General features: G+C 45.3%; 1 protein-coding gene across 1 annotated transcript in view; it reads left to right on the top strand.

The window, feature by feature from the left end:
- IL13RA1 (interleukin 13 receptor subunit alpha 1) overlaps nt 1–7,332 on the top strand; it is a 68,635-nt gene that overhangs the window by 54,023 nt on the left and 7,280 nt on the right. The window lies entirely within an intron of this gene.

Here is a 7,332-nt window from a genome sequence, read left to right on the forward strand (position 1 = left end):
CATTATCGCTATCTCCAGAACTCTTTCATCATCCCAGATAGAAACCGTGCCCGTTAAACACGGACTTCCCGTTCCCCCCAGCAGCTGGCCACCTCTTTTCTACTTTCTGTCTCTATGAGTTTGCCTATTCTGGGTACCTCGTGTAAGTGGAATCCTACAATATTTGTCCTTTTGTGTCTGGCTTCTTTCACTTAGCATAATGTGGTTCATCCATGTTGTAACATGTGTCAGTACTTTATTTCAAAATTGGTTATTTTGAGGCACTTGGGTATCTCAGTCAGTTGTGTCCGACTCTTAATTTCAGCTCGGGTCATGATTTCCCGGTCATGAGATCAAGCCCTGCATCGGGCTCTGTGCTGGGTGTGGATTAAGATTCTCAAGATTCTCTCTCTCCTTCTCCCTCTGCCTCTCCCCCACTTGCACACGCTCTCTTGCTGTCTCTCTCTCTAAAAGAAAATGCAAAATTGATTATTTTAAACTACATTTTACCTAAAAGATTAAGGAAGAGGTGATTTAAAATGTTGCATCTCACAGTGCACAGCTGGTTCAGTCTGTGGGGCATGCACTTCTTGATCTCAGGGTCATGAGTTTGAACCCCACATTGGGCATAGAGCCCACTTAAAATAAAAAATAAGGGGCGCCTGGGCGGCTCAGTCGGTTGAGCGTCCGACTTCGGCTCAGGTCGTGATCTCACGGTTTGTGAGTTTGAGCCCCGCGTCGGGCTCTGTGCTGACCGCTCGAAGCGTGGAGCCGGCTTCGGATTCTGTGTCTCCCCCTCTCTCTGCCCCTCCCCTGCTCATGCTCTGTCTCTCAATAACAGACAGTAAAAAATTTTAAAAAATAAGTTAAAAAATTTTGTATCTCAGACTACGCAGACCATTTGAGAAGTCCTCGGGATACTTTGCCCAGCTCCTATCACTGGGCTTTGTTCTCTCCGGGGTAGGGGGTCTGTTTAATCCAAACCCTCAGTGAGAGGAGCCTTCCAGATGAAAGCAGTCCAAAGGGCAGGGTTTCTGCCTCTTGGTGATTTGGGGAAATAGAAAGATAGGGTAAACATGGACATAGATTTTGTTCATGCTGGTGCCTGGAAAGGTGGCCTCCAAAGACAAACACCCCAACTGTTACAGTTCGTTTGCTGCAGACTCTCATGCTGGAATTTGTGGCGAGAAAAGCGAAGACCCCAGGGGAACCGAAGAGTTTCAGGTTTCTCCGATAAGTACATTCACCCAAAGAAAATAATAAGGACACTAAATGGAATAAATATCAGCATTATTACATATATCTTAAATTAGTAATATCAGGCCCAGGGCAGTTAATTTAGTGAAATAGTACAGCATAGTACACGATAGCCTGGGCTCTGGAGTCACATTGTCTGGATTCAAATCTCATTTACCGTCTGTCTGACCTTAGGTAACTTCCCTAACCTCTCTGTGCCTCAGTTTTCTCATTTGTAACATGAAGGTAATGATAGCGCCCGCCTCTTGGTGTCGTTTTGTGGTTTAGATTAATTTAATACATACAGACTGCTTAGCATGCCCGGTACAATTACTGGTGCTTAGTGAGCGTTAGCGATTAGTATTACTGTGGATGCTTTCCCATTCTGGTGCATCCCCAGACGGTTTCTTTTTTAAGTAAGCTCTACCCCCAACAAGGGGCTTAAACCCATGACCCTGAGAGCAGGAGTCACACGCCGAACCAACTGAGTCAGCCAGGCGCCCCTCCCCAAACAGTTCTCTTAATAGCAAGTGATTCACAATAGCAGCGATGATATACAGCTAAGGAAGGAAGGCAGGGAGGCTGATTTGCTTTCAGAGGAGGATTCTTCTGGATCAGTCTTTCATCAAGGCATGGTCATACTGCCAGACCCTGAGGGTGGGGCACCGTGCGGCAGAAGTCAAGTGCAACTCAGGTGAATATGGCAACCACTGGTTCTTCGTCTTTAGTTGAGTCACAACCAACTGAAACCCTTGTAAGAATAGGGACCCCCGGACCCCGCCTCCAGAAAGTCTGATTCAGGAGGTCTGGGATGGGTCCCGGGAATCTGCGTAGTGAACGGGAGCTCACAGATGATTCCTGTTCTGGCAAGATAGTTTGTGGAAACACTTTGAAGAACACTGTTCTGGGGCGCCTGGGTGGCTCAGTTGGTTGAGCGTCCACCTCTTTTTGTTTTTTTAAATGTTTATTTATTTGAGAGAGAGAGGGAGGGAGACACAGAATCTGAAGCAGGCTCCAGGCTCCGAGCTGTCAGCACAGAGCCCGACGCGGGGCTCGAACCCACGAACTGCAAGATCAGGACCTGAGCCAGTCAGTCAACCAACTGACTGAGCCACCCAGGCGCCCCTAGCGTCCAACTCTTGATTTCGGCTCAGGTCATGATCCCGGGGTCACGTGATCGAGCCCTGTGTCGGGCTGGGCACTGAGTGTGGAGCCCGCTCCGGATTCTGTCTCTCTCCCTCTGCCCCTCTCCCTCACTCGCATGCCTGCTCTCTCTCTCTCTGTCTCTCAAATAAAAAGAAAGAAAGAAAAATGCTGTCATGGCTATTTTCCTTAGGAAGGAGGTTGGGGTCTGTGCAGGTACATGAGCGCCTCTAAGCAGTCAGGGAAAGGCTACTACGTTATACAGTGTATTTATTCGGTGCTTTGCTTCTATTCCCTTCTTGCATGCTCGTAACCGTCCTTTGGTGTAGGTGCCATAGTGCCATTTTCTTGTTTTAGTACAGATGAGGAAACGAAGCCTCAGCGAGGCTAAGTCACTTGACTGTAGTCACACAGCTAGTAGGTAGTAAGGTGGGATTTGACCCAGAACTGTCTGATCCTGGAGTTGTGTGTGTCTCTCTCTCTCTCTCTCTCTCTCTCTGTCTCTGTCTCTGTCTCTTTCCACTCTGCTGCATTGCCTCTTGTAAGATAGAGTGTTTGTCCCCAGGAACCTCACTACCTTCTGAGAGTTCCGTTTGACAGAGAGGGTTGGGGTAGGGGAGTTCTGAGAAAAAGGTTTGGAGTTGCATTCCGGCTGGCCTTATATGGGGAGGTAAAAGGAGTACCATTCTGACATCAATCTGAAGGGAATGGATTAGAGGGGTAGTCATGGGAGCCACCTGGGAACCCAGTCCTGAACTTGCCACATACATGCTTTGTTTGGCCAGCGTGGCATATTTAAAATCTTTCCATTTGGCATGGCGCACACTCTTCCAGTTCATCTATGGCCCTCTCGTTCCCGGTTCCCACTGTGGTTTCACATGTTGAGGTAACTCACGTGCCAGACCCCTGAAACATCTTTGAGTTTGCTACCCCTCTCAGCAGAATGAAGACGAGCCCAAGTGCCACGGTACGAATGCCCAGTATCTGTGAACACGTGTTTGGACTCACGAATACATACAGGACATACAGCCCGAGCATCGATAAGATAAATTTCCAGCCCAATAAATTTGTAAAGAGAGAGCGATAGTGGCCCATGTCAGCAAGTGGGACGGTGGGGGTGGGGGTGGGGGCCTGGCACTTCTCACGCACTTGTGGAGGGCAACTTGGGAACACGTAACAAGAATCTGTGATCTTACAATTATATTTTTAGGATGAGGAGATAATCCAACAATGGCACCGGGATGGTCAGTGCAGCGTCCGTCTCTAACACGAAGACTTTAGAAGCCAGTGAGACACCCACAATGGAGAATTAGTGAAAAACCAGGTTAGGTTTTCAAAGCATTTGATGTCACAGCGAACTGCTCCTGGCACAAGAGTAAGAAACATCATAACTGCAGAGTACATTACAATCCTAACTTTTATAAAACCACACGAATGTACACATAGAACAGTGAGTGGAAAGAAAGGAGTCAAAATGATCATCTGGGCAGAAGGACCGCGTGGATAATTGATGTTATTCTCTACCTTTCTGAAATTTCCAGATTGCCTATCATGAGCACATATTACTTTTGTAATAAAAGAAGCCCTGTACAAGTTATTAAGGGAAAAGAGAATATTTTGGCCATCTGAGTTTGAGAGATAATAGGGACTTGAACTTAGGTGGTAGCAGGGGAGATTGACGCAAGAGACGTTATTAAAGGCGACTCATTACAACTTGGGGACTCTGTGGGCGATGAAAGGTACAGAGTAAAAATAATCTCGAGGTTTCAAGCCTGAGTGATAGAGTGAACGGCAGTAACATCGACAGCAAAATCAGATCAATTATCTGTCTCAGAGATGGGAAAATTGCTTTTTTTCAATTTGCTGTCTAGAGGATAATATGTTATCCCGATGAGTCAGAGAATTCTATAATTTAGCGAGGCGGATACGCTGACAAGATGGACCGCTAAAAGCATAAGATGTTTTTGTTTGTGGTGGTTGCAGACCATTAAATGAAATCAGGGTTTAAAACTAAAAGTGTAATACAAATGCCAGACGGGAAAGGGGAATGGAACAAATTTTCATGTTTTCTTTTTAAGCAAATGAATAATCTTTTCTCTGCATGGCACCAAGCCTTATCAATTGAACTGTATATGCAGCAGAAAGATGAGCCTTTCACTTCTAGAATTACCGAATTACAGAATGAACATGGCCCTAGGGGTCATCCAGTGAGGTGGATGTTTTACATGTTGAATTATTTATCTTTTTTTTTTTTAATGTTTATTTATTTTTGAGAGAGAGACACACACACAGAGTGTGAGAAGGGGAGGGCCAGAGAGAGGGAGACACAGAATCCGAAACAGGCTCCAGGCTCTGAGCTGTCAGCACGGAGCCCACGCAGGGCTCAAACTCACGAACCTCGAGATGGTGACCTGAGCCGACGTCGGACGCTCAACCGACTGAGCCATCTGAGCGCCCTGAATTATTTACCTTTAATTGTCAATTTTTAAAACTCTTAGATGCTAGTCCTATCCCTTCATTTTAGAGATGGGGGCAGTGGGGGCCTGAGAGACCTTTCTCCAGGACTGTCATACAGAGAGGCCATTGCAGAACCTGAACCTGAAGCCATCGTAGCCCAAAGTTGGTGTCTCCTGAGCCTGAAAAATAAGCCATGCCCTTTCTAAACGCTCGTCTTCCACACTACACCACCTATAGTGGTTCTTTTCAGAAACTTATGTAGGTGTGGCCGCAAATAAATGAAATCCTCCGTATAGTTTTCCTTAAGGTTTCCACTGTTTTGACAGTGTTTTGCTTGTCTCCATGGTAACGCTGTGGCCAACAGCGTTTCTTCCTGTTGCTCCGCCGCTTGCCTTTTTCTTTGTGACTAATTGGGCTGCGGGCCATGTCTGGGGGCAGGGGGCTGTGCGGAGGGAATTGCTTCTCCTGCATCTGCCTTTCTTTTTCACTCGTAAAAAATGATCTATTCTTCCGCTGCTTCTTGGAAACCAATTATGTTTTCAGTACCATGCCAGTTTGACATTCCTGATTGGAAAGCGGCTTGATAACTTGGAGTTGACTTCCAAATACTGCTGAGTTGTTGGTTTTTGTGGGGGTTTTTTTTCCCCACTTCAGTGTGTATCTTTAAAAACAAGGAATGCAAAAAAAAAAAAAAAAAAAAAAGAAGAAGAAGAAGAAAAGAAAAACCAGGAACGTAACCAAAATAGCATGGCTACGCTTTCGAAGTGATTCGTTCTTTATTATCGTGTAACAGTCCATTGTAAAAATTTTCCACTTGTTGGGAGACAGGTAGTATCCAGTCCTCCCACCGTTAGGGAGGCTGAGATTGAGCGCTGTGTTTAAGGTGCTGACGGGGTGTCCCCTCCAGCCATTTACACTGATTTCCAGCCCCGTGCCGCCTGAAGATAGTCCTCGTGGTGCTAAGTTAGCACCCTGTCAGCTCTTTAGCGGATGCTTTTTTGTGCCGCTTGGTCTCATCGATCAAATCAATGATTTCAGCAGGCGTTGTGAAATGATGATTTTCCTATCATCGAAACTACGTTTATAAGCTGGCCCTTAGTACTCTAAGGCTCTTTGGTTGTTCTGAAATTCTGTTTCTGCTAGGAAGGCAGATACGCCTTTCATTCTTTCCCTTTCATTTTCATTGTGAAGCGGGGTTTGGGTCCATCGCTACCTCAAATGGTGCCAAATTAGTTCCCTTCACGCCACATTCAACTGGTTCTTTTTTTTCTTTTAATGTTTATTTATTTTGAGACAGAGAGAGAGAGAGAGAATGAGAATCCCAATTAGGCTCCACACTCATTGCAGAGCCCGACAAAGGGCTCGATCTCACGACCGAGAGATCATGACCGGAGCTGAAATCAAGAGTAGGACGCTTAACCAACTGAGCCGCTCAGTCGCCCCCCACCCGCCGCTTTTATTTAAGTAATTTCTGCCCCCAACGTGGGACTCGAACTCACAACCCCGAGATCAAGAGCCGCACGCTCTGCTGACTGAGCCAGCCAGGCGCCCCTCAACTGGGTCTGTTTTCTATGGAAAATTCACTGTGGGAAACAACCAAATCTTGAAAGCCTTCTTAGATTGGGATTTAGCATTCCACTGTGCCACGAAATTTATTTCTTTAAAATTTAAAAGCCTGTATAGCGTGCTGCCTTTTCTAGAATTGGATGACTAACAACCAAAAGCCGGTCATGTTAGCTTCCCAAACACTGATTTGTTTTCCACCCACGATGTTTTTCATATTTGGCCATTATTCTGTTGTTGATTACCTTGTTTTAAAAAATGGGCAGTGTGAGCTGAATTATGGACTGGTAATTTTGTGGGTTCAGTTTTTTTCCTACAAGTAATTTTGAAAGGAGACTGGCATATAATTTACGAAATTGAACAACAGGTCAGAGCATTTGTTCCCTTTTCTTACATAGACATATTCATAGAAGCAGTCCTCAGGAAAAGGCCATGATGCTGGTAATGGGTGGAAATGAGAATAGTCCAAGTTTTAGGAACGAAAAAAGGCAATCGACAAAATGAATGTCTTCTTGGAAGCCATCTCTTCTGCGCCGTTCACTTTGTTAAAATAAATTGGTTTTCTTCCTGTCCACCACAGCTAACCCATTGGGTCTAATGTCTAGAAACCAATGAAGGTGTGATGTTCAGCACGCGTTTTTTAAAAATGAAAATATTTTTCCTTTTAAAAGCAATATGTATTCATTACAGAGACATGAGAAATACAGAAGACCAAAAGAGAAAAGGGTAAAAATCACTCTTCATCCTGTGACCCAGACAGAACCCTCTTGAATGTTGTGGGAACAACATAGAGAAATGGAACTTTTATTGGTCAGTGGGGTAATAATGACGATGTACTTACTGAACTTCAGCTTTGTAGCAGACACTCTTCTAAGCACTTCCCTTGTTAATTTGATCCCCTCTTGCAGTTGGTATTCTCTCCAGTACACGGATGAGGATGGTGAAGTATCATGC

This window comes from Herpailurus yagouaroundi, unplaced genomic scaffold (assembly GCF_014898765.1).
Source record: "Herpailurus yagouaroundi ecotype Mexico unplaced genomic scaffold, PumYag 67641, whole genome shotgun sequence".
In the NCBI taxonomy this organism is placed as follows: Eukaryota; Metazoa; Chordata; class Mammalia; order Carnivora; family Felidae; genus Herpailurus; species Herpailurus yagouaroundi.